This window comes from Pseudopipra pipra, chromosome W (assembly GCF_036250125.1).
Source record: "Pseudopipra pipra isolate bDixPip1 chromosome W, bDixPip1.hap1, whole genome shotgun sequence".
Classification (NCBI taxonomy): domain Eukaryota; kingdom Metazoa; phylum Chordata; class Aves; order Passeriformes; family Pipridae; genus Pseudopipra; species Pseudopipra pipra.
The window spans coordinates 31,193,660-31,219,570 of NC_087580.1; the positions used below are offsets into that span (position 1 = coordinate 31,193,660).

General features: G+C 54.1%; 1 protein-coding gene and 1 pseudogene across 1 annotated transcript in view; one reads left to right on the plus strand and one right to left on the minus strand.

Annotated features, from left to right (window-relative positions):
* Positions 1 to 14,503, minus strand: part of LOC135404570 (zinc finger protein 11-like) — a 108,234-nt pseudogene extending 93,731 nt beyond the window's left edge.
* The window catches only part of LOC135405272 (zinc finger protein 501-like), an 895,895-nt gene that overhangs the window by 579,111 nt on the left and 290,873 nt on the right, over positions 1 to 25,911 (plus strand). The gene's annotated exons all lie outside the window — the stretch shown is intronic.

Below are 25,911 nucleotides of genomic sequence, written 5' to 3' on the forward strand. Positions count from 1 at the left end.
TGTCTGATGGTTGCCATGGTAACTGACTGTAGCAGTGGGAATATACGATGGTTGCCATAGTAACTGACCGAAGAAACAGGAATGTACGATGTTTGCCATGGTAACCAACCATAGCAACAAGAATGTATGATGCTTGCCATAGTAACCAACTTTACCAGTGGGCAGAACGATGTTTGCCATGGTAACTGACTGTAGCAACAGGAATGTATGCTGGTTGCCATGGTAACTCACTGTAGCAACGGGAATGTATGATGGTTGCCACGGTAACAAACCATAGTGATGGGAATGTATGATGTATGCCATGGTAACTGAGCATAGCAATGGAAACGTATGATGGTTCCCATGGTAACTCACCATGTCAATGAGAATGTATGATAGTTGCCATGGTAACCAACTTTACCAGTGGGAATGCATGCTGTTTGCGATGGTAACTGACTATAGCAATGGGAATGTATGATGGTTGCCATGGTAACTGACCATGGCAATGCAAATGTGTGATGCTTGCCATGGTAACCGACTGTAGCAACGCGACTGTCTGATGGTTGCCATGGTAACTGACTGTAGCAACAGAAATGTATGCTGGTTTCCATGGTAAACGACCATAGCAATGAGATTGTATGATGGTTGCCATGGTAACTGACCATGGCAATGGGAATGTATGCTGGTTGCCATGGTAACTGACCGTGGCAATGAGAATTTTTGCTGTTTGCCATGGTAACTGACTGTAGCAATGGGAATGTGTGATAGTTGCCATGGTAACCAACCGTATTAATGGAAATGTGTGATGATTGCCATTGTAACTGACTGTAGAAATGGGAATGTATAATGGTTGCCATGGTAACCAACTGTCGCAACAGGAATGTATGATAGTTGGCACAGTAACTGACTGTAGCAATGAGAATGTGTGATGGTAGCCATGGTAACCGACCATAGCAATGAGACTGTATGATGGTTGCCATGGTAACTGCCCATGGCAATGGAAATGTATGATGATTGTCATGGTAACTCACACTAAGAATGGGAATGTATGGTGGTTGCCATGGTAACCGACCATAGTGATGGGAAATGTATGATGGTTGCCATGGTAACTCAGCTTAGCAATGGGAATGTATGATTGTTGCCATGGTAACTGATAGTGAGAATGGGAATGTGTGATTGTATCCATGGTCAACGATTGTAGCAAAAGGAATGTATGCTGGTTGCCATGGTAACTGACTGTAGCAATGGGAATGTGTGATGGTTGCCATGGTAACTGGCCATGGCAATGAGAATGTATTCTATTTCCAAGATAACTCACTGTAGCAATGGGAATGTATGGTGGTTGTCATGATAACTGTAATTTCCTTAGACTATGAGCACGACATTTTCATCTGCAAAAACATCTGTGAGTGCCCAGAGATCTCCCAAGATTGGCTTTAAAGGTCTCAAGCACATGAGCACTAGAGAGGGGCTAAGGAGCTGTGGCCTCACTGGTGTGGAGACTGAGGACAGTACAGGACAGCCCTGAGAGGGCTTGAAGGGAGGGTTTAGAGCTGATGGATCCTTTTGTCATAGGAGAAAAGAGCATGAGAAAGAATTAATGCCAAGTGCAGCTGGGGAGGACCTGAGTGGACATGAGGAAAAAGGAATTTCACTCCATGGAAAACACTGGGCTGCAACACGTCACCCAGGAGGAGTCTGGATGAGCCCCAGGCTTTGTGTGTGCAGGAAGAGCCAGGGAGGACACAGAGATGTCAGTGCAGGAAGGTGCCAGCCAGGTGGGGCAGCCGGGGGGATGACGACAGCCTGCAGGGAAAGGGGCAGGGCATGGACACCGTAGGACAGCCTGGGCTGGAGAGGAGACAGGGATGGGGAGAAGCTGAAAGGCCCTGACAGAGCCACCTTCTGCAGGCCTTTGGCCATGGCTGCTATCTGTGCCCCTGATGCCAGGAGGGGAGTGCCCCTTGCAGCCCTGGGGCCTCATGGCCTCCTTGTCCCCGCTCAGCAGCCTGGCAGGTGCCACCCCATGGTCCTGCCCTTGGCATTGCACATCCCACATCCCAGTGCCCCAGGAAGAGCCCTGAGGAATGAGGCAGGGACAGGATCTGCCTTCCCAGGGGCTGAGGGTCAGGGCTTGGCCCGTTGGATTAAAGAAACATGTCAAAGTTTATTCTGCATTAGAGCCACCTTTCCCTTGCTTGTCCATCCTTGTCATCACTGTCTGCAGTTTTCTGTTCCAACTGGAATCTGGGGACACTTTCACAGTCATGTCCTTCAGTGGGACCCATTAACAGTACAAGAAACTTCAGTATTTCAAACTCAGTTCCTCTCAGGGACTGAGTCTCATGTAAACAACATCAATCCCCCCTGAGGGTCATGAAATGCCTGGGGCTGTTGCTGTGCTGCTGAGCTGGGCCGGGCTCCTGGCACACAGGGAGCTCCTGGCAAGCAAGAAGAGCTTCAAAGAGACAACTCTGCCCAGGAGCAGCTCCTCTGCACAGCCCAGCAGGGCTGAGGGCACTGCCAGGGCAGCTCAGGGACACCAGCAGGGCACAGACAGAGCTTCAAGGGGCTCAGCACTGGCAGGATGGCTGAGAGCTCCCTGCAGGAGGAATCTTGGCAGGGCTGCACATGGTGAGTCTGTGGCTGCAGGGCAGTGCAGGGGCAGCTCCTGGAGGCATCTCCTAAAGCTGGCCCAGCCCCAGCTGATGGGATGGGTGAGCAGGGGCTGTTTTGGGGCACTTTGGAAGAGCTGTGAAGCCAGGGGTGCAGCCAGGGGTGCCCAGGGCTGTGGGGCAGAGCAGGGTCCTGCAGCCCAGGGTGCTGTGTTGGGCAGGGACTCTGCTGCCTGCCAGGGGCAGCTCTCAGCCGGCCCGGGGAGCTGCTCCAGGGCTGGGGGAGAAGGGCTGTGGGCAAGGAGCAAACCTGGCAGCTAAGGTAGGATCTTTTCCATGTCTCACTGTTGCAGGGTCAGACCTGCTCACAGACCACTACATGATAGTGAATGGAGAAGTTTTTGCAAAGCTCACAAAAGACAGGGGCTACAGGAAAGGAATTAGTCCTGAGGTGTGTTTCCTGCTTAGGCATTGTAGCAGAGACATTGTTCTCTCAGTTCAGGAGGCTGCACTGAAATTCAAACTCTTTTACTGTCAGAGATGAATATTTCAGGCAGTCTCAGAAATGAGCACAGGATCTGGGGCAGTGCTGAGCCTTCCCTTGGGGGTGGGCACTCTCCTGTCCCAGCCCTTGGCTTCCCTGCAGGAGGGCTCCTGTCCTGCTCTGTCCAGCACAGCTGCACCTCTGGGCTGGCACAGGGGACACTTCACAGAGCTGCCCTTTCAAGCAGCACTGCCCTGCTCTCAGCACAGATCTTGGTGGGGTTTTTAAAGAGGAATCTGTGTGTGAAGTCATCTTCAAGGCAGCCCAAGGGAAAGTGCAGAGCAGATGGGAAACAGGCTGAAAGGCACTGCAGCTCTCCTGGCTCTGCAATAAGCAAGGGAGAGCTCAGCCCTTCTGCCTGTCCTGTCTCAACACTCTTCAGATTTGTCATCAGAAAAATTTGCCCCTAAAAAAACACCCCCCAGGTGTTATAACTGTAACCAAAAAATCCAGTCAAAATTATTTTAAGGATACACTGTGCCTCTCTCCTGCAGCCAAAATTTCTCCAAGACAACAGTACAGGAATTGAACTTTTCCATCAAAGCTGGGTTCCCTGTGACATCCCCTGTGATCATGAGAGCTGTTCCAAAGCAGTTCCATGTCTACACTGCAGCAGAGCAAAGCTGAGTCCTCGGCAGCACATGGGCAGAGCTCCTGCTCCTCACAGCACCCTCAGAGAGCACAAACCAGAGAAAAGAAATGCCTTGACTTGGAGGGGATTTCCCTGAAAACTGCACTGCTTTGCTGAGAGGGGGCTGTCTTAATTGTTCCCTGTGCTTTCCTTTTCAGAACAGACCCTGTCCCAAGGAACGGCAAATGTCCAACAGCAGCTCCCTCACCCAGTTCCTCCTCCTGGCATTCGCAGACAGGCGGGAGCTGCAGCTCCTGCACTTCTGGCTCTTCCTGGCCATCTCCCTGGCTGCCCTCCTGGCCAACGGCCTCATCCTCAGCGCCGTAGCCTGCGACCACCACCTGCACACCCCCATGGGCTTCTTCCTGCTCAACCTCTCCCTCACAGACCTGGGCTGCATCTGCACCACTGTCCCCAAAGCCATGCACAACTCCCTCCGCAACACCACAACCATCTCTTACACAGGATGTGTTACACAGGTCTTTCTGCTTGTCTTCTTTCTTGGAACAGAGTTTTCCCTCCTTACCATCATGTGCTACGACCGCTACGTTGCCATCTGCAAACCCCTGCACTACGGGACCCTCCTGGGCAGCAGAGCTTGTGCCCACATGGCAGCAGCTGCCTGGGCCACTGGGTTTCTCACTGCTCTGCTTCACACAGCCAATACATTTTCCCTGCCCCTGTGCCAGGGCAATGCCCTGGGCCAGTTCTTCTGTGAACTCCCACACATCCTCAAGCTCTCCTGCTCACACTCAGGCTACCGCAGGGAAATTGGGCTCATTGTGGTTAGTGCTTTTTTAGGGTATGGTTTTTTCATTTTCATTGTGTTCTCCTATGTGCAGATCTTCAGGGCTGTGCTGAGGATCCCCTCTCAGCAGGGACGGCACAAAGCCTTTTCCACCTGCCTCCCTCACCTGGCCGTGCTCTCCCTGTTTATCAGCACTGGCATATTTTCCAACCTCAAGCCCCCCTCCATCTCCTTCCCATCCCTGGATCTGATTGTGTCTGTTCTGTACTCAGTGGTGCCACCAGCACTGAACCCCCTCATCTACAGCCTCAGGAACCAGGAGGTCAAGGATGCCATAAGGAAAACACTGACTGGATGCTTTTCCGGTGCAATTATGTGCCAGGTTTCTGGTGTGTAGCATTCAGAATGGGACTCCTTAATGGACCAGCCTTCCTGCTCAGGTTTTTCGTGGAGGTCATCAGGTTGTTCTTGCAATAATTTTCTGTGCAATTAAATATTATGCATCTACCTTCTAATTTAGTGTCTACCCACTGAATTTGTCCCAGACATGTACAAATGGTGAATTGTGCTCACTGAGGATTTTAACAAAATAAAGGACCCTGCAGTGCCTTCTTTGTCCAAGACCCTTCTTCTTAGATGTTCCTAAAGGACAGCACACTGCAGGACAGGGGGTATTTGCAAATGGGAAGGGGACAATAATCTCAGCCCATCAGCACTGCCAGGGAGCAGCAGGGCTTGGTCTTTGCAGAGCTGCTCTCTTGCCACTTCCACACTGTCCTCCTGAGCCCCTTTCTCACTGTAAGGCCTGAGTGCTCTCTGAGCACAGTCCTGGGGGCTGGAAGCCCTTAGAGCACAGGCAGGGACAGGCCCTGGGAACTTGTGAAGCAGAGCTGGGCTCTCTTACAGCATCTCCAGGATGCTGTGGCATCTTCTGAGGCTACTGCATGTACTGGCTCACTTCTTCTGTGACCTTGCTCCAGGGCTGGAACTCTCCTGCAGTGACACCATGACACTCCTGCTCTCTGCTTTCCAGGTTCCATTTTCAGATCCAATCTTCCCCTCCTGTTCCCAGGGACATCCTGGGAGTGCTTCAGAGCTGCCATCCTGGGGCAGCTCCTGCCCAGCGTGGGCAGGCACAAGGTCTCTCCAGCTGCTCCTCTCCCCTCCCCAGTGCCACTGTTTTCTGCAGCCTCCTCATCCTTGCCCAGCACAGCCCTCCTGGCACAGTTGGACACAGCCCTTGTTCTACCCCCTCCTCAGGCACCTGCCCAACCCCCTCAGCTCCAGCCTGATGGCCAGAAACCTTCAAGGCAGGGAGGCACCGGGCAAAATGCTGAGGAAACCTTTCAGCTGCACTCAAATCCAATTGGAGGGGTTGGTCTCAAGGAAGAAATCCCTTCTCATTCTCCAGAACCACCAGGACAACCTGTGTTGTGTCCTGGGCACTCCTCTGGAAGTGTGGGCTATGGAAAAGGTTTTGGTGTCAGGGATATTGAGAAGGCTGGGCAGTGTCACTGGGAGAACTCTTCCAAACACTTGGAAAGGCTGGAGCCATCACAGAGCTTCCTGGGGCCTTGGCAAAGGCAGACATGGAACCAGTCTGCAAACAGGGCAGCAAGGAGGGTTGGCAGAGTTCCAGGCTGCTCAGGCTCAGCAGGGAAGGGGATAGGGCAAGTCCTCCTGCAGCCATTCCCAGGTGTTGGAAGGACAAGGCAGGGATTGCAGAACCCCTGTGGGAGGGAAAAGAAGGGGATGTTGTGTGCCCAGACTTTATCAAGGCCCCTAGCATGGTCTGCTGTGGTCTCCTTATGGCCAGACTGGTGAGAGCTGGACTGAAGAAGTGGAAGATGGTGGGAAGTTGGCTGAATGAAGTGTCAAATAAAATCCATGGTACAAAGTCCTCTTGGCAGCAACTTCCTGGTGAAATCCCTCAGTGACCAGCCCTTGAACATCATTGGAGAATATCTTTATTACCTCTCTGTACAATGGGACAAAATGCATTTTCAAGTCCTTTGTGGATGATGGCAAATTTCAGGGAGCCCTTGAGCAACCTGTCCTGGTTTAAAGACACATATTGGGGTGGGAACTCCAATAAAATGAATTCACTCCTCTTTTATTCCCCACCAGTACAAGGAGACAAAATATAAGGAGGTAGAGGTGAAAACAATAAGAGTTTACTGACAAGAAATACAGCAGCAAAAACAGCAATACCAACAGAACTATTCAAAGCAACAGCAGAGAGAGAAATTGCCTCCTCTCTACCCATCTGCCCCAACTCCCTTTTGTAAAGAGATACAAACAGGGATCAACACGTGCCTCTCTTTCTCCTTTTCCTCCTGAATGAACAAAGTAAAAAAAAACAAAACCAGGGGAGAGAGGGGGCAAAGCAAAATGTGGGAAACTCTCTGTTCTGAGATCAGTTGTGCTGCCCAAGAACACACTGACTCCAGAGGTGTCCAAGCAGGGCAGAGCCGGCGACTCCGGTCCGTGCGGCGGCGGGGGGGAGGCAGCGGCTCTGCTTGATTCCATGGAGTTCTGGGGAGGCACAGTGGGCCCTTGGTTCCACGGGGTTCTGAGATGTCTCAGAGTTCCTTTTGTTCCAAAGAGTCATGGAATGGGCCCTTGTCACAATGGGCCCTTGGTTCCATGAGATTCCACAGTGTCCCTGCATTCCTTTGGTTCCATGAGGCCCTGCAGTGTCACGGTGCCACTTGATTCCGTGATGTTACAAAGAATCAGAATGGCCCCTTGATTTAAGGCCAACTCACATGGGGCTGCCTTGGGGGGAGTGTGGGCACCCAGACAAGGGAGTTGTCACCCCCTGGACTCAGCCCTGGGGTCACCACATCTGGACTGGTCTGTCTGTCTGTGAGGTTCCCCATTCTGGAGGAATGAGGAAGAACAGGAGAGGGTCTAGAGCAGATCTGACAGGATGGAGCTTTTCTTGGTGCTGGAAAGAGAAAGAAACCTGCAAAGTGCAGCTTGGAAGGTTCAGATTGAAGGTGGGGAAAAAGGAATGTTACTCAAAGGGGAACCTTATGGTGCCAGACATCACTAAGAGGGTGATCAGCCCATGGCTTTGTGTTCCAGGGAACAGCCAGAGCTGGTGCAGAGACATCAGGGAGGGTCTAGAAATGCTGCTGGGAGGGGGTGGGAAAGCAGGAGGGGTGTGTGCAGCCTGCAAGGCCAGAGCAGCAGCAGGGCCAGGGCAGGACAGCCTGCAGGAGAGATGGCCAAGGGCTCTGGCAGGGCTGCAAGGCCCAAAGGCACCCAGGCCTTTGTCCCCTTGCCTCTGGCAGCTGCCTCTGCCACTCAGGCCACCACAACCAACTTGCCTGGCAGGTTCTGCACTTGGTTTCTGCCTCGCCCCTCCCTCAGGAGCCTGGCAGGGGTTGCCCAGTTTTGGCCTTTGTTGTTCCTCCCCCTCCCATCCCAGTGCCCCCCAAACAGCCCTGAGCCAGCCGGGAGGGACAGGATCTGCTGGGCCAGGGCCTGGGGCTCAGGCCTTGGCCTTTGTGCTCCACAAAACCAAGGCAGGCTTTGCTCAGCATTGCAGGGGCCTGCCCAGAGCCTTTGTCTGCCTGCACTCCTGGCCTCCAAGGAGCTGCTCCAAGGAGTCCCTGGGGAGGCTTTGGCAGTGCCGGCCCTCAGTGGGGCCCAGCAATGCTTCAAGGCACTTGGACTTTGGCTTCTGACTTCTTCAGCAGCTGCTTCAATCTTCTCTCAGCACCTCAGGATCATGGGCTGGGCTGTAAACACACCATGGGGCTCATTAAAATGCAGAAATCCCTCAGGATCTCTTTGTCTTCCTTTAATTGTCTTCAAGGCAATTTCAAAACAAGTCTTTGAAGTTTGTACTTTTTTTGTTTTAATTCAATGATGGATATTTTTTAGTTCAAAGAAGAGGTGATAGAGGTGTTCTCCAAGTGATCTTGATGCTGAGTGTCTCCTCAGGAGATCCACACTGACCCTGCATTATCAACCTTTCTCCTCAGCCCCCAGCCTCACCAGTTCTGACATGGCCCATCTTGGACTGACATCACCCTTCTTGCATTAGACTTTACCTCTCAGCTCTGCAGCTGGATGTTCCAGCCCCATGGCACCATCTCCCACCTGCTCCTCTTAGAGATCTGCTTGCACACAGGCCCAGAAAAAGTTGTCCTATTTATGAGAAAAGAAATGTAAAGCATGAACAACCTCCCTAAACATCAAAACACCTGTAACCACATGCTCAGTACAAGCTCCCCCTAATGATGTCACATTTCTATCAGAGACAGTGTTAGCAGAGAGGTTTTTCACAGGTTGATACAAAAAGATTGATAGAAACATAATTCAGGAGCTTGCTAAGGAGATAATCAGACTCCTGAAGACAAACAAGCTTTTCCCTCCCTTATCACATGCACAGGCGAGAGGGATGTGAATGGAGAAAGAGGGAGGAGAGGAGAAAACTGGGAAGGGCTTTTGTCTGGACAGTCTGTGTGAGAAGATGAGTGTAGAGATGGTCCTTGTGTCAGGACACGTGTGAAGATATGAGAGGTGAGGGAAACTCAATCTACCATTTAACAGGCAGAGCAGTGGTAGTGAAGCTCCAGGGGAGGAGCAATACTTCTTTGGAATGTCCCTTTGAAAAGGCCCTGGAATTGGTAGAGGTCTCCTGGGAGTGAAGACAAACCAATGTGGCACCATCTGTGACAGGGGCCAAAAGTGCAGCCCAGGTGTGTTGGGTCTGGTTGAGCTGCAGTTCAGTTCCCCACAGCAGCCCTCCCAGGGCTGGGCTTGGCATTGGCAGCTGGAAGGGGGTTGAGAACACCCCAGTGTTTTGGCCACTGCTGAGCACAGCACCAACACTGGGACATTCCTTCCTTAGCTGAGGGCAAGAGCCTGGCAGGGGACCCAAGTAGGCCAGCTGAGCCCAACTGACCCAAGGGACATTGCAGACCATGGGAGGTCAGCTCAGCTCTAAAAGCTGAGGCAGGGAGCAGGAGGGGGGCATTCATTGTCTGATGGCTGCCTGCTGAGGAACCGTCCCGCGGACCCAAGCCCTGCTCCTCGGGAGTGGCCGACCAGGGCTGCTCATGGGAAGCAGAGAACAAACCCTGCTGTCTTTGGCTTTAAATAAACTGCCTTATCTCAACCCACCAGTTGTTTTTTTTCCCACCTTACCCTCTCCCCTGTCCTGCTGGGAAGGGGAGTGATAGAGTGGCTGGGAGGGCACCTGGTGTCCAGCCAAAGTCAACCCACCACACACCTGAGCACTTCCAGAGACTGCACCACCTCCCTGGGCTACTTGTTCCAATGCCTGAACACTCTCTCAGTGGAAAAAGGGTTCTTTAATATTTAGTATGAACCTTGCTCAACACAATTAAAGGCCATTCCCTCACAGTCTTTCATTATAGCCTTGGCAGAAGAGATCAACCCCAACTCCACTAAAAACCTCCTTTCAGGTCATTGCAGAGAGCAATGAGGTCCCCCCTGAGCCTCCCCTTCTCCAGACCCAACAAGCCCAGTTCCCTCAGCCGTCCCTCAGCAGACATGTTTTCCAGAGCCTTCCCCAGCTCCGTTCCCTTCTCTGGACATGCTCCAGCCCCTCAAGGGCCTTTTGGCACTGAGGGCCCAGAACTGGACACAGCACTCCAGGTGGGGCCTCCTCAGTGCCCAGCACAGAGGGGCAATCAGTTCTCTGCTCCTGCTGGCCACACTCTTCTCCACAAAGGCCACGATGCCCTTGGCCTTCTTGCCCCCCTGGGCACACTCTGCCTCATATCCAGCCCCTGTCAAGCAGCACCCCCAAGTGCCTTCCTGCTGAGCAGCTCTCCAGCCCCTCTGCTCCCAGCCTGGAGCATTCCAGGGGGTTGTTGGGAGCCAAGGGCAGGCCCTGACACTTGGCCTTATTGATCCAGCCTGTCCAGATCCCTCTGCAGAGCCTTCCTGCCCTCCAGCACATCCACACTCACACCCAACGTGGTGTTGTCCATGACTTTCCTGAGGGGGCACTCGATCCCCTGGCCCAGGTCACCCACAACGATGTTAAACAGGAGCAGCCCCAACCCTGAGCCCTTGGGAACCCCACTAGTGATTGACCCCACCTGGATTTCCTTCCATTCCCCACCACTCCCTGGGCCATCAGACACTTTGTCACCCAGCAAACAGTTCCCCGGGCAAGCCATGAGCAGCCAGTTTGTGCAGGAGATGCTGGGGGAGATGGTGCCAAAGGCTTTCTGGAATTCCACAGAGACACATCCCCAGCCTTTCCCTCAGCTGCTGAGAAGGTCCTTTGTCAGAGAAGGAGATGAGGTTGGTCAGGCAGGACCTGCCTTTCCTAACCCCACACTGGCTGGGCCTGATCCCCTGGTTGTCCTGCCCCTGCCATGGGATGGCACTGAGGAGGATCTGCTGCATGGACTTCCCTGGTCCTGAGGTCAATGGGACAGGCCAGGAGTTCCCCAGATCCTCCTTTTGGCCCTTCCTGTGCATGGGCATCCCATGTGCTTGTTGCCAGTCAGCTGGGACTTGTGCAGTTGTGCAGCACTGCTGGGGAATGAGTGAGAGTGGCTTGGCCAGCTCTTTCTCCAGCTCCCTCAGGACTCTTGGCTGCATCCCATGTGGGCCCAGGCACTTGGGGGGATCTCACTGGCAGAGCAGGTCACTGACCATTTCCTCCTGCATTGTGGGGGCTTCACTCAGCTCCCCATCACCAACTTCCAGCCCTGGGAGCTGGAGATCCTGAGGACAACTGCTTTGGGTGTTAAAGACTGAGGCAAATAAAGCATTAAGTAACCTCCTGGAACCAAGGACCATTGTGAAACTGCAGGGCCTTCTGGAGCCAAAGGAGCTCTGGGACACTGGGCAATCTCATGGAATCAAGGCAGCACTGTCACCCTGGGAAAACTCCTGGAATTCAGGGCCCATTGTGACACTGCAGCTCCCCATGGAGTAAAAGGAACCCTGGGACGCTGCGGAAACTCTTGGAACCAAGGGACCATTGTGACATTGAGGGGGCTGATGGAATCAGGAGGCCATTGGGACAACCCAGAGCCTCATGAAATAAAAGGAATTCTTGGACACTGTTGAATCTCCTGCCATCAAAGGTTCCTGCTGACATGTGTGTCCTCCTGGAACCAAGGGAGCCCAGAGATATTTCTGAACCTCCCAGAATCCAGGGGCCATTGTGACCCTGCAGAACCTCCTGCATTCAAGTGCTCCTTGTGAAACTGCAGGCTCTCCTGGAACCCAAGGATTCCTGGAACACTGCAGAGCTCACAGAACCAAGGGGCCACTGTCCCACTGCAGCTCCTTCTGAAGCACAAGGGACCCTGGGATAATGGGAAATCTGGAATCCAAAGGGCATTTTGGGCCTCATGGAACTAAAGGAATCTTTGGAGACTATGGAAGCTCATGGAATCCAGGGGCCATGGTGACATGTGGGGCCTCCTGGAAGCAAAGGAACCCTGAGAATTTCTGTGGGAACAGGTTAAGGCAGCAGCAGCTGCATTCAGTTAATCAGGATCCAAAAGGAGTGTTTTGGCCTTGACTGGTGTTTTCCATCCAGAGAGTGCTGTTTGCCAAAGTGGAAACCACTTGGAACGCTCTGCATGGCAGCCTGTGTTTCTCTGGTGGCTGAACACAGCCAGCACAAGAGGGGAGGGGAATGTGTGGGATCAGGGCACTGCTTTGGGGCCATGTTGGAAATTCCAGTGGACTAAAAGACAAAGCCCAGGCACTGTTTCCAAAGGAACCCCAATGAAAGGGGGACGCCGGAAAGATGGGAGGACAAGTCCCGCAATGGAACTCTGTGTGTGCAGCCTCATTTTTTCCATCAGTGCCCACAGGAGAGGGGGCAAAAAGTATTGGTTGGGACCCCAAAACTGTTTTGGAGGAAAACTGGAGATTGAGGGGACAATGGGAAAGTGGGAGGAACAGGGAAAAGGGCGGAAAAGGGTGGGTGGTCAGGCAGGTCCGATGGTCCCATGGGGGTCTTTGGACACCAGGGGATTGGGAAAGGGGGTTGGCCCCCCTGAGCTCCCAACTTCCTGTGCGGTGCTGGGGGCTGCTGGATCTAATCACAGCCTTGGATTATGCAAACAGTTTCAGTTTAGAGGAATTACAGAGGTGTGACTAAACCACTTTTGTCCCCAGGGTTTTAATGATGGCAAATCAGATCTATTGATAAAAAGGAATTTATTTAGGGTTCCAAATGATCAGACAAAAGACCTTCATCACAGTTATTTACTGCACAACAGAAACACTAAAACTACCAGGAGTACAGGATAAGATAGGACAGTGCTCTACACTAAAGCAATTGTTGAAGCAATTCTACTCAAGCTGGCACAAAAGCAACGATTCTCAATTAGAAATGGATGGAACTCCCCCAGACCAACGCTCGAGGGGAGATCTCTGCTCTCAGACTCCAGGAGTGACCTTGGGGGGTCCCCAGCCAAGGAAGGAATCTCCACACATCCCCAAGAAGGGTTCTGTTGGAAGAACGTGCCTCTGTGAAAGCGGACTGGCCCTTTCTGATCAGAAGGGATGGACTGACAGTCACTGGACTCCAGGGGTTGCCTCAACACCAGGGGGTTCATTCAAGGTGGAAGCAGCGGCTGAAGCGCCGAAGCTAGCTCTTCTGCAGTCGGGGCACTGGTAGGGCTTCCCTTAAAAGTGTGTCCGTTGGTGTCTGGTCAAGGCAGAGCTCTGGGTGAAGCTCTTCCCACACTCCCCACACTTGTAGGGCCTCTCCCCGGTGTGGATGCGCCGGTGCCTGACAAGGTGGGAGTTCAGTTTGAAGCCCTTCCCGCAGTCGGTGCAGCGGAAGGGCCTCTCATCCGTGTGTGTCTGCTCATGCCTGAGGAGACTTGAGCTGGTCTGAAACCTCTTCCCACACTCCCCACACTTGTAGGGCCTCTCTCCAGTGTGGATGCGCCGGTGGGTGACAAGGGTGGAGTTCCGGTTGAAGCCCTTCCCGCAGTAGGTGCAGTGCAAGGCCCACTCCCCTGTGTGTGTTGGCTTGTGCTTCAGGAGATCTGAGCTGGTCTGAAACCCCTTCCCACATTCCCCACACGTGTAGGGCCGTTTTCCAGTGTGGATGTGCTGGTGTTGGATCAGGCAGGAGCTGCTCCTGAAGCTCTTCCCACATTCCCCACATATGTAGGGTCGTTCCCCAGTGTGGCTGAGCTGGTGGGTACGGAGGTTGGAGATGATCCTGAAACTTTTCCCACACTCCACACACTTGTAGGGCTGTTCCCCAGTGTGAATGCGACGGTGCACGTGCAGGCCGGAGCTGTCAATGAAGCTCTTCCCACACTCCCCACACGTGTAGGGCCGTTCCCCAGTGTGGATGTGCTGGTGGGTGAAGAGGTAGTACCTCCGGCTGAAGCTCTTCCCACATTCTCTACATGTGTAGGGCCGTTCCCCAGTGTGGATGCGCTTGTGTCGGATCAGGCTGGAGCTGTTCCTGAAGCTCTTCCCACATTCCCCACACGGGTAAGGCCGTTCCCCAGTGTGGATGTGCTGGTGGGTGAGGAGGTCAGTGCTTGTCCTGAAGCTCTTCCCACATTCCAAGCACCTGAAGGGCTTCTCCCTGATGGGAGGTTGCTCAGGGACCACCAGGTCAGAGCTCCCCCTCAAGCTCCGGCCCCCTTCCCGGCACAGGCTGGCTCTTTCCTCCTCAGAGCACCCTGGAATGGCTTTGGAGCCCCTCCTGTGGGGGGATCTCCGGCCCTTTTCCTCCCCGCTGCCTTCCTGCGCCGGGGAGCCCTTCAAAACGGCCTCTCCCACCAGGGTCTCACGGGGGGATTTGTCCTCCGGGCTCTCCGTCCTCAGCTCGGGGCCTGGGGCAGGAAGCAAGAAGGACAGGCAGGGGATTTGCCTCCGGCCCACAGGGAAGGCCAAGGACATCCCCCCAACTCCGGCCCCGGCAGGACGGCGGCGCCAGCGGGGTTGTCCTGCAGCCGGGGCCATGCTCGGCTGACAGAGCCAGCACAACACCCGCCCAAAGGGACACTGACTCCCTCCTCACCTGCCTGGGGGGCCCAAGGCATCTTCCTCTTCCTCGCAGCCTCCTCCTCCATCCGCCCAAGCTTTGGGAAGGACAAATCCTGATGGGGGGAAAACAAGGGCTGAGCGCGTTGGCTTGGGGGTTCCTCCTGCCCAAGTCCATCTCTAGAACTCACCGGGCATCCTGTGACCATAAAAACCTCCAAAACACCAAGATTCAGCCCAGAAAAACCCAAACCAACAAGATTCAGGCAAAAAACAATGAGATTCAGAAACAGCAGGAAGACCCCTGCCCCCCCAAACTGCAAAAAGTTGAGATTCAGCTAAGAAAACCTCAAAAATATGAAGATTAGACCAAAAAAATCTTCCAAAACCAAACTGGGGTGAGGCGACACCCTGGGAAACAAGGGCTTTGCTTCCTTGGCTCTGCAGGGGCTTCTGACGGGCTCTCAACCTCCTTTGGGCATCCCCTACTCTGGTGAGGGCTCCTCCCGGGCTGCAGGGGGGTCTCTGCTCCATCCTGGACTCATCCACAGGTCACAGACACTTCAGCTCACGTTCACCCAGAGCTCCAGTCAGTTCCATGGAGCAGCGATCCCCTGGCCTCTGTCAGTGCAGGCACCTCACCAGGGCTGTTCCTCGAGGTTCTCTGGCCCCCTGCCAGTCCGGGGCTGTTTCTCCAAACCACCAAACCACGTGTGCCAAACACCCTGGTTGGTCAGTGCCGGCTGGGGGAGCGGGCACTCGGTGAGGGGATGAGAAAACTGCACCAGGGGCTGGGCTGAAAGAGGCTTCAGCACCACTTCTGATGGCCCAGGGGCAGCATCTGGCTTCTCCCAAACAGAGAGATAGCACTTGTTCCTCTGCAGGGAGTCAAGGGCAGGAGGGTGACTCCTGCTGCATGGATGGAGTGGCAGAGGATCCCTTGGGTCCCCAGGATGGATCAGCACTCTAGGATACAAACTGACCTTGGGCTCAGGATGCAGCTGCCAGCACAGATTTCCCTGCAAAGTCTGCAGTGAGTCAAACTCTGCACAGGAGATTGTGCCCCATGGATGGGATTGCAGAGGCTCCCTCAGGTCCCCAGAAGGAATCAGGAACCAGCAAAAGACACAAAAGGCCCCCCCAAAGAGTTCTGTGGGAGTGTCCTGTAGGGAGGGGACAGTGTCACCCCACCAGGGCGGGGCTGGCAAGTGGGAGGCTGCTCCAGGGGTCTGCAAGAGGCCTCCTGCTCTGCTCAGCCCCACCACTGCCTGGTACCAACACCCCTGGCTGCCCCCGGCCCTGGGCAGCTCTGCTGCCACAGGCTGTGCCCTCACCGTGGCCCTGCAATGGCCCTGCCTGTCCCTCACCCGGGGCCCTGCCCGTGGCCCTGTCCCCTGGCTCTCTCTCTGCCAGCTCAGTGTGGGGCACACGGGCTGGGGGTCCCTCCCAAGCCCCCCAGGCAGCCGGCGTTGGCTGGGGGGATGTGAGGGCTGGGCCTGCTCAGCACAGCCCCAGTCTCGTGCCCAGCGCCTCTTTCCTGACCCACACAAGAGCTTCCCGGCCCCCCCAGGGCTCCCCTGCTGCTGCCTCTGCTCCTGGCCCTGCCTTTGCTGCTCCCTTGGCTGGGGTAGCGGCTGCAGGGGGGGGATGGCAGCAGCTTCAGCTCCACGGCACTTCCTGGGGGGAGCTCAGCCCGGGGGGGACGGGCAGGGACCTGATGGGGATGGACAGGGGCCCAGCAGGGACAGACAGGGCCTGCAGGGGAAGGAACAGGGACAACCTGGGCCCCCACACTGCCACCGCTGTCTCTGCTCCTCCTTGCAGGCTCCGTGGCCAGGCACAGTTTGTGTTCCTGGGTGCCCACCATCTCAGCACTTGGAGACGCTCAAATCAGCGCCCGCAGCTCTGCAGCAAAGCCCCAGCTCACCTGGCACACAGGGGATGGACACAGCACCTGCTCGGGGATGGGCACTGACAGCTTTGCCTCTCTTCCCACCACAGGGCTCTCCTTCCTCAGCAGCACCTCTGCCTTGCACTTATTCTCAGCCTCACCTCAGGGCCTGGGCTCAAGGACAGGAACCTGCAGGGAGGGGACATCATGTGCAAGCTGAGGGCTGCCTGCTTGCACTGGCCTCTGGGCTTCTTTCTCCTTCTACAACCAGCCCAGAACTCAGCCTGCTTTTCTAACACCACACATTTACAGACTAACCTTGGAGACAGATATGGACAGACATCTCTATCCCCCTGGGGATAGAGCCTCAAGCATGTGCTGCCATAGGAATGGCAATCACAGAACCACAGAATCAGATGGGTTGGAAAAGACCTCCGAGATCATCAAGCCCAACCCTGGATCCAACCCCGCTGTGCTTCCCAGACCATGGCACTGATGCCACATCCACTCTCACCTTCAACACCTCCAGGGACGCTGACTCCACCCCTTCCCTGCCCACCCCATTCCAATCAGGCCCATTCCAAGGCCTGATTACTCTCTCGGCAAAAACTTGCTTCCTAATATCCAACTGAAACCTCCCCTGGCACAGCTCAAGACCCAGCCCTCTTGTCCTACTGCTGCTTCCTGGCACAACAGCCCCACCCCCACCTGGCTCCAACCTCCTGGCAGGGACTTGCAGACAGTCAGGAGGTCTCCCCTGAGCCTCCTCTTCTCCAGCCTCAACACCCCCAGCTCCCTCAGCCTCTCCTCACACCACTTGTGCTCCACTCCCTTCCCCAGCCTCGCTGCTCTTCTCTGCACCTGCTCCAGCCCCTCCAGGGCCTTCCTCAACTCAGGGGCCCAGAGCTGGACACAGCACTCCAGGGGTGGCCTCACCAGCGCTCACTCCAGCCCAACAATCACTTCCCTGCTCCTGCTGACACACTCTTCCTCACACAGGTCCCTCTGCAGAGCCCTCCTGCCTTCCAGCACATCAACACACCCCCAGCTTGGGGTCACCTGCACATTTGCTGATGAAATGCCTGGTTCTGCAGGAGCTGCAGATGCTCAAGGGGCAGCAGGACCAAGTCAGGGGCCTGGGGGGCTTTGGGGTGCAGGAGGGTCCTGGGGGAGCTGGGGAGGGGCTTTGGGGATTGGGGGCACAAACCAGGACAAACCAGGACAGACCAGTACCTCCTCACTGCTCCCCACATCTCTCCTGGAGTGGGCCACGTTGTCCTGGGACACCTGAGCCCCCCCAGTGCCCTCTCAGTACAGCCCAGTGCCCCCAGTACAGCCCACTGTGTTCCTGTCCCAGGGTGCTGGGTGATCCCTCTTTGTGGGGGAGGTTGGAAGGGATTTGAGGGGGGGGCTGGGGGAGATTTGGGGGGGAGGTTGGATAAGAATTTGGGGGGGTTTGGGGTGCTTTGGGTGCATTTAGGGGAGTTAAAAAGCATCTTGGGAAGGCAAAGGAATCTGTAGGGGGAGGGGATTAAAAGGAAAATGGGAGTTGGGAGACATTGGGGGGGGGTTAATGATGTCTAGGGGGAAAGAGGAGGGGCTGCACCATGAGCAGGTGACTCCTGATACCCCCCTGGTATTCCCAAGACCCTCTCGGTGTCCCTAAGTCCGCCCTTAACACCCTGAGACCCCCCTGTTGTCTCCAATGTCCCCAGGGCCTCTCCATGGCCATAATTCCCCCTAATTCCACTGTCCTCTTACCCCATCCCACTGTCCCCAAACCCCATCCCTGATGTCCCCAACCCTCCATCTCACCCCAGGATTCCCCCCTGGACCCTCTGACCACAAAAATGCCCCTCCCCCCGCTCACAGAAAGGCCAAGGGCATCTGGGGACACATTGGGGACAGTCTGGGGGCTTTGGGGGGCACTGGGTGTTTACTGGGGGATACTGGGACACACTGGGGGGAACCAGGGAGCACTGGGAGGACTGGGGGGTTACTGAGAGACACAGAGGGCAGTGGGAGGGACTGAGGGGGAACTGGGGCACACTGGGGGTCACTGGCAGAGAACTGGGGACTTACTGGGGGATACCAGGACACATGGGGGGACACTGGGAGGTTACTGGGCCGTACTGGGGGTAACTGGGTGCTCACTGGGATACATTGGGTGGGCACTGGAGGGTTACTGGGCCATACTGAGGGTCACTGGGAGGTTATTGGGATATATTGGGGGCACTGGGATCCCCTTACCAGAATGTAGTATATCTCCCACAGATTTTGGGGAGCACCCCTAGGACCCCTCCCCTGGGGGCTGGGGGACCCCCTAAATCCACTGCTGGGCTTTAGGGGACTTCACAACATCCTCTCAAACCCCCCGAAATCCCTTCAGAAATCCACCCCAGGACCCATCGAAACCTCCTCAAAGACTCCCCAACTCCCATAAGAGACCTCACCACTCCTCGGACCCCCTAAACCCTCTCAGTGACCCGCAAAACACACCTGGGACCCCCCAAGCCCATTCAGGGATCCCCCCAGTCCCTCTAAGGGAGACTCAAAGCCATCTGGAACCCCCTAGAGACCACAAAAACTGCTGCAAACATCCCCGCAAAACCCATCCAGGACCCCCAAACCCCCTCAGAGATCCCCCAAGCCCTGTGACCCCCCAGTCTCCTCAGAAACCAAAACTACCTCAGGGACTCCCAAACCCCTTCAGGGACCTTCAACCTCCCCCCCCGAGTCCTTCAGGACACCGAACCCCTGCAGGGACCCCTCAAAATCTCCTCGGGAACCCCTGAACTCCTCTGCTAAGCCCTCCCGAGCCCTCCAGCCTTTCCACCCCCAGCCGCGCTCCCCGCAGCCCCCGAGGGGATCCCCAGACCCCGCTCCCCCCGCAGACCCCCCCAGCTCACACACCCAAGCGCAGCTTTTCCCGGGGCCGCCGCCCCCGAATCCCCCACGCGCCAAAGATGGCGCCCTTCGCGCGCTGCGGGTGGAGACACCCCCGCCGCAGCCAATCAGCGCGCGGCCACGCCCCCTGCCCGCCCTCCGCCCCGCCCCCGCCTCGCGCGGGGCACCCCGGGAGATTCCCCAGTCAGTGCCCGGGAACAGCCCCGGCAGCGCAGCCCCCAAGGGCACACGATGGGCTGTGGGCTGGAGAGGACCCTCCTCAGCCTGGGCAGCAGGGCTGCAGGGGGGGATTCCCTGACCCTCCCCAGATGGGCCCTTCCTGCCCAACAGCTCCTGCTCCAAAGGGCTCCCACACACCCTGGGCCATTTGTCCCACTTGGGCACTGGAGCTGCCCCAGGGCATCTCTGGGCAGTGGCCAGCTCTGGGACTGCTCTGGCAAGTCATGGCCTGAAGCCAGGAGTGTGGAATTTAGGAGACACCTGAAACCTCTGCAGAACAGAACTCTTGATAATTGCTGAAGGCTTCCTGGCCAGCATTGCCAGACCTTTGATTTTTTTTTTTTTTTTTAATCTCAACAATTTTTCTCCATTTGTTTCCATTGACAACACCTTCTATATATTCTATTAAGCTGATTCTTTCATTGCCTACATGAATAGTTTTCTGCAGCTACTTATCAAAATAAATATCCCATCAGTGATTCAGTTATGGAAACCTGGCTCAGAGGAAGCTCCTGATTTTTGGGGCACCTTTCATCTCTCTAATTTGGCCTCTTTTCTTCTTCCTCTCCCTATTTTTGTTTTGAAAAAGCTCTCCAGGATGTGTGTGCCTGGGAGTGTTTTCACACTCTGAGCTGTGCCCTGTGCCATGGGACAGGGGACAAATGCACCTTCCAGAGAAATCTGCCACTGCTGCTCACAGAAGCCCTCTGAGTGCCCAGGTGAGATGGTGCCCAGGCTGCTTTGCTGGTGTGGAATGAAAGGGCCAGGCCAGAAAGGCAGAGGAGGGTGATGGAGGAGACAGGGCCATTTGCAGGGGATGTGTGTGAGGCTGGGGAGATGAATGTCCCTGGGCCAGTGAAGGCTGTTCCTGGAGTCACCCCAGAAGTGTCAGGGCTCTGACAGGGCTCCAGAGGGCATCCTCAGTGCCCCTCCTCCCCCCACTTTTGGGGGGTCCCACTCCCCTCCCACTCAGTTTGGGGTCCCACCACCCCTTCTGTCCCCTCTGACCCCCCTTTTCCCACTGACCGCCCCCTTCCCACCCCCCACTCACCCGAGAGCTCCTCGCCCGCAGCTGGGAGGGCTCCCAGCACCACCAGTGCCCAGAGAAGTCCCCCCAGAGAAGGGGTTGGGTGGGATCCTGGGTGGGCTTTGAGTATGTTTAGGCAGTCCGCCAGAGCCTGTGTGGAGGTTTAGGGGGTTCCCAGCACCTTTCTAAGTGTGCTGGGTGCCTTATTGAAGGGTTAGTTCCCTCCCAGAGCCCCCCCAGAGCGGGCTGACAGGGGGGAACAAAGGGGGGTCCCCATTCCCGATCCATCCCGAGGCCTGTTCTGCCCCCCCCAAACTCGGCTCCACCCCTTGGGATTCCCCCAAGCCCCTTCCCCACTGCCCCCCAATAACCGGGACTGGGGAGAACTGGGAAGCTTTCCTGGGATCAGGAGTGGCAGCAGGGGAGGGGGGGACACACGACCCCCCCAAAATCCTCACAGGGACAGGAGGGGTCCAGGCTGGGCCCGAGGCCCCAGGGAGGGGCTGCGGCCGCCGCCGGCTCAGGAGCTCTGTGGGGAGAGAAAAGGGGGTGACACCGGGGTGGGGGGTCCCCGGGGGGGCACAGACGCTCTGGGGGGACACACGACCCCCTGGGACCCCCCTCACCTTCTGGCGCAGGTAGAAGCCGAGCCCCAGCGCCAGGGAGACGAAGGCCAAGAGGAAGCCCCCGGCCCCTCCTTGGCAGCAATTGCTCAGGCTGATGGAGCCCGGCAGGGCCGGGGCCGCCGGCGGTGTCCGATCCCGGCAGGAAGCGGGGAGGGCCCCGGGGAGCGGCGGCGGCGGGCGGGGCCCTGGGGGAGCCGCCCCGAGGGGTCCCCGCCGCCCGTGGCACTGAAGGAGCCGCCCCGGGACGGGCCCTGGCGGGGGTCGCCAGAGAGGGGGGGCGAGCTCGGAACGGAATCAGCTCCGGAGAATAAACCAAGGGAAACCAAAGGGCCGCGCCGGGGGAGTCTCCGCCGCCCCGGAGCTAAAAGAGCTGCCCCGCGGGACGGGCGAGGAGGGGCGGCGGTGAAACAGTCGCCCGGGGTGTGGCGAGGGAGGCGGGAATGGGATAAAAGAGAGAGAATAGAGGGAGAAATCGCTTTGTCTCCCCTGCCCCAACTCCCTTTTGTATACAGATAAAACCAGGGATCAGCATGTGCTTCCCTTCCCCCTTTTCCCCTCAGGGGAACTGAAAGCAAAAAAGAAAACCATGACAAAGAGAGAGAAAAGCCAACTCTGGAAAACTATCTCCTCTGAGATAAGTTGTGCTGCCAAAGGAAATGCTGACTCCAGAGGTGCCCTAGGTGGGGCAGAGCCCCCACCCTGCCCACTCACACCCTTCAGCTCAACACTGGGGTTTTCCCCTCCCTGGCACTGCCCAGTCCAGCCCCTCCCTGGTCCCCCCATCTCCCTGCCCCTGCCCCAGCCCAGCAGAGCAGCACACTCAGGTGTGGCCCTGCAGCAGGCCATGGAGGCCATGGAGCTCAGGGACAGGCCCTCTGGGTCTGCAATGCTCAGCACATCATCAGCTCAGGCAGCTCCTGCAGCCCCAGGGCCAGCCCCGCTCCCCAGCACAGCAGCAGAGAATCGGCCCCGGGCTCCTCAGGCCCCATTTGCCATCTCCAGGGGCACTGACCACCACCAGCACCAGCTGCAGCAGCCTCAGCCCCCACAGTGGGACCCTGAGGGCAGCACACGGACTCCAGGGAGAAACCAGCAAGGCAAGGACCCTCTGGAGAGTCTGCTCCTTGGCCTTCTTCTTGAGAGCCCTGGAGAAGAAGAGCTGAGGCTTCAGGCTGTGCCCGGAGCAAATGGAGCCCCTTGTGTGGTGGAAAGAGTGCAGTGGAGCCCAGCTCATGCCAGCAGTGCCATGGCCACAGGACTGACCCAGCCCAGCCCAGGGACCAAGGCCCAGAGCACTGAGGCCTCAGCCGAGGCCCAGAAGGGGAGGGTGGCAGGAGAAAAAGAGCAGCTCTCAACAGGCCAAATGCTGCTGCTCCCTGGCACTGCTGCTGTGCTGGGACTCTCTTTCCCTGCCCCTCTGCACACAGGCACTGCCCTGCCAGACTCATCAGAGGTCTCAGAAGATTGAACTCACAAAAACAAGCCACTGAAGGATCCTTGACTTTGTTTCAATGCATTCCTCATTTACCCAGACTCTGGGTCAAATTCAGGATGTAGACAGTGATCCAGACATGGGATGAATAATCAATATTCACTGTACACAACTTTATCCCAGAAGAAAAACCACATGAAAACCCTAACCCAGCACCACAAAACCCTGAGCAGGCAGGCTGGACCAAGGAGTCCCATTCTGAATGCTATGGAAGAGAAAACAGGCCCTTTGTGCCTTCAGAAAAGCATCCAGCCATCATTTTCCTCAGGGCATCCTAGAAGCAAAAGATTTCTTAAGACAGATGCCAGAGCTTGGCAGCAGGCTGTCCTTCTCAGCTTGGAAAATCTCTGCTAAATTACCTAACAATGGTACAAACCCCCCACATTAATGTTGTCAAACAGCTGCATCTGCAGGATTCATGTTCCAGCATTACCTAATGCACAGTTATCACACCTCCTTTTAAAATTAAAGGGGAGGAAAAAAAAAGTGGGGGGTGGGGGGAGACTCCCCACCCCAGTCATCCATCAAGTGTACATCCTGACCACTGCTCCCAAGAAATTTAATATATGCTAAAGAGATATAAAAAGACATCAAAAGCTTTCAGAAATAAAAGTGTTTCAGAAGCTAGATTTTAATATTGCCAAGTGGGTTTTTGCCAGATTATAAAGTTGACTGAAATGCCAGGATACTGCATTTTGGAAGCAGCAGCAGCTCACATATTGCCTTGTATTAGTGGCTGAAGTGTGTTGCTGATTCCAAAGCTGGACTATCATCATCTGTGGGGGAGAGTAGATAAATAAATAAATAAATAAAAACTGGCATTCCCTACCAAGCCTGCTGCCTTGAAGCACTCTTTTCAAGTGCGGCCTCCACAGGAAAAATAAAGTTAAGACCAGTTCATTTTGATTATAGTGCTTTCCCCAGGCAGGAATTTTTATTTCAGTTAGAATCTTTGAACCATTACATTTTCAGTGGGGCATTTTTATATTTACAGTTGACATCTTCATAGAAGAATGAAACCTTTGAGCAACAGCTCTAAAGCATGAAGGTTGCCTGCAGGAAATACTTAAATTATTTTACATCCCAATGTAGCCTGTTGTTTTTAGCTAAAATTTAATAAACCTTAAATCAATGGCCTTTCTTTCACTGGAAGCCTGCACTCTAAAAAACTAACTTTCCCAAGAAACATATTTGGGTGAATAAATGCCAAACAAAGGGCTATTGAAATCTAAACATTTTCTCCATTTATAGCTTGTGAACATTTAGTTCCTAAATTCCTGACTGCTACCTAATGTACAGAACAGTGGTGCCTTGGTTGAATCCCATATCATTGATTTCAGAGTGTCACAGGGATCTCATTGACAGGAATCAATTAGAATCCAAAATCAATCAAATATGTTCGTGCACTATCATTCATCGAATTTAAATATCCCCAAATAATTGTAAGCATGTGAAAGAACCTGGAAATCAATTTTGAAAAGGTACAAAAATAAGAATCAGTAAACTTTGAGAAGAAAATAGTGCATCTGAGCATGTTTCATGCCTGCTGGGGTAAGTTAATGGTGAATCACACCTTCCCTTCCCAGCACAGGCTGAGATATATTCTTTTTGGAACATGAAAATACCCAGGGACTGAAGGCAGAGGACACACCAGTCAATGATCCAGCATTATTTTATGAACAGCCTGTTACACCCCCAATATCAAACATGCTGCCAGGATATTACAAAATGCACAAGTGTGTGACACTCTGAAAAACTGCACATTGTAAGTGAGCCACTGCACTTCAGGGAGAAAGAAAGGAGAGAATTCCTGAATCTCTACCAAAAGCAGGAATAGATGTGGCCATTTATCCAAAGAGGTGTTATTGTTTCTGAGGACTCCTCTCTAAACACATTCACCTGTCATTCTGTCAAGGTAATAAATCCTTCCACTCCTTACAGCACACTCAAAAGCACCCTGCTATTTAATTTCAATGCAAAAATGGTCCAAAGTGTCTAAAACATTTCCTTTTGCTCATGTAAAAGTGCTGGCATTTTACTTCCTTCCTGATAAGCCAGTGCCAATGGACCTGATTATTCTTTTCTTATTCAAAGCACATCAGTAGTTCCAAAGCACTCTCCATCTTATCAGGTGTCTGAACAGCACAGTTACTGAAAACAGTTTGTCCTGCTCCTCTCTCCTTCTGCCAGGCTATCAGATAAACCCAACTAACTCTCTGTATTTACACACCATCAAACATAAGCTGTGTCTTCAACCCACTGTAGCCTGTTTCTGGCATGTTACAGGTTTGCTGCTTGACATTAGTTGTACCCAAAACAGCAGCAGTGAATTAGCTTAGAACAAAAATATAGTCACTCCATAGCATGTAACACAAAAGGGACACAGGATAGGAAAAAAAAAGAGAAACCTTTTGTGAAGTAAGAATGATCACTCTCATCTGGGTAGTTCACAGGTATTTATCTGGTGCTACTTGAAAAATAGCATGGAAGCAGTAGGGTTCAAATGCATTCAAAACAGACCTGACAGAGGCCTGACACAGTAGAAAAATAATTTCTTTTTTGTTTATTTTATTCTCCTGTCCTCTAGGAACTGTCTCTGATTTGCAAGGGGTGAGAATGTGAAAGAAAGGAAAATGGTTACAGTGTCTGAAAGTGTTTAAATGCCTTTACAGTTTTTGTCTGTAACAAGACTGATTTTCATGATCATGATCATTTGGACCTAAAAGACAAAAACAAACCAAAAAAACACTCTCCCCCAAACAAGCCTCTCGGTAACTCTCCTTTTCATTCAGTGTCTCAGATACAGAATTTTCAGTGCTAACTACTGGACTGTTCTCACATGCATACGGGTAGCTAATTATATTTCAGCAGGTTATCATATAAATAAATGTGCACAATTCTGTACAAGGACACTCTAAATGGCTTGATTAGACCGAGAACAAGGAACTTCTATTCCATACACCCTGATATACCAACTTACCACAGTACATGGCCATCCTTCTCCAATTTCAGACTTAAGGTTCTGTGTTAGTGTCACAAATAGTAAGAATTTTTTGGTTTGTTTTGCCTCATAAATTATTTTGATCTAAATCCTTAAATTTCATCAGGATTTCATACAAATTCAGAATGGTGACCCACGGTAAAAATCAGACATTCAGTGGTACAGAAAAACAGCACATGCTTATCTTACACTGTCTGAAAGTACCTACATTGCTCTAATTTTCATTAGATACATTAATAGATATTTCTTCTAGAAA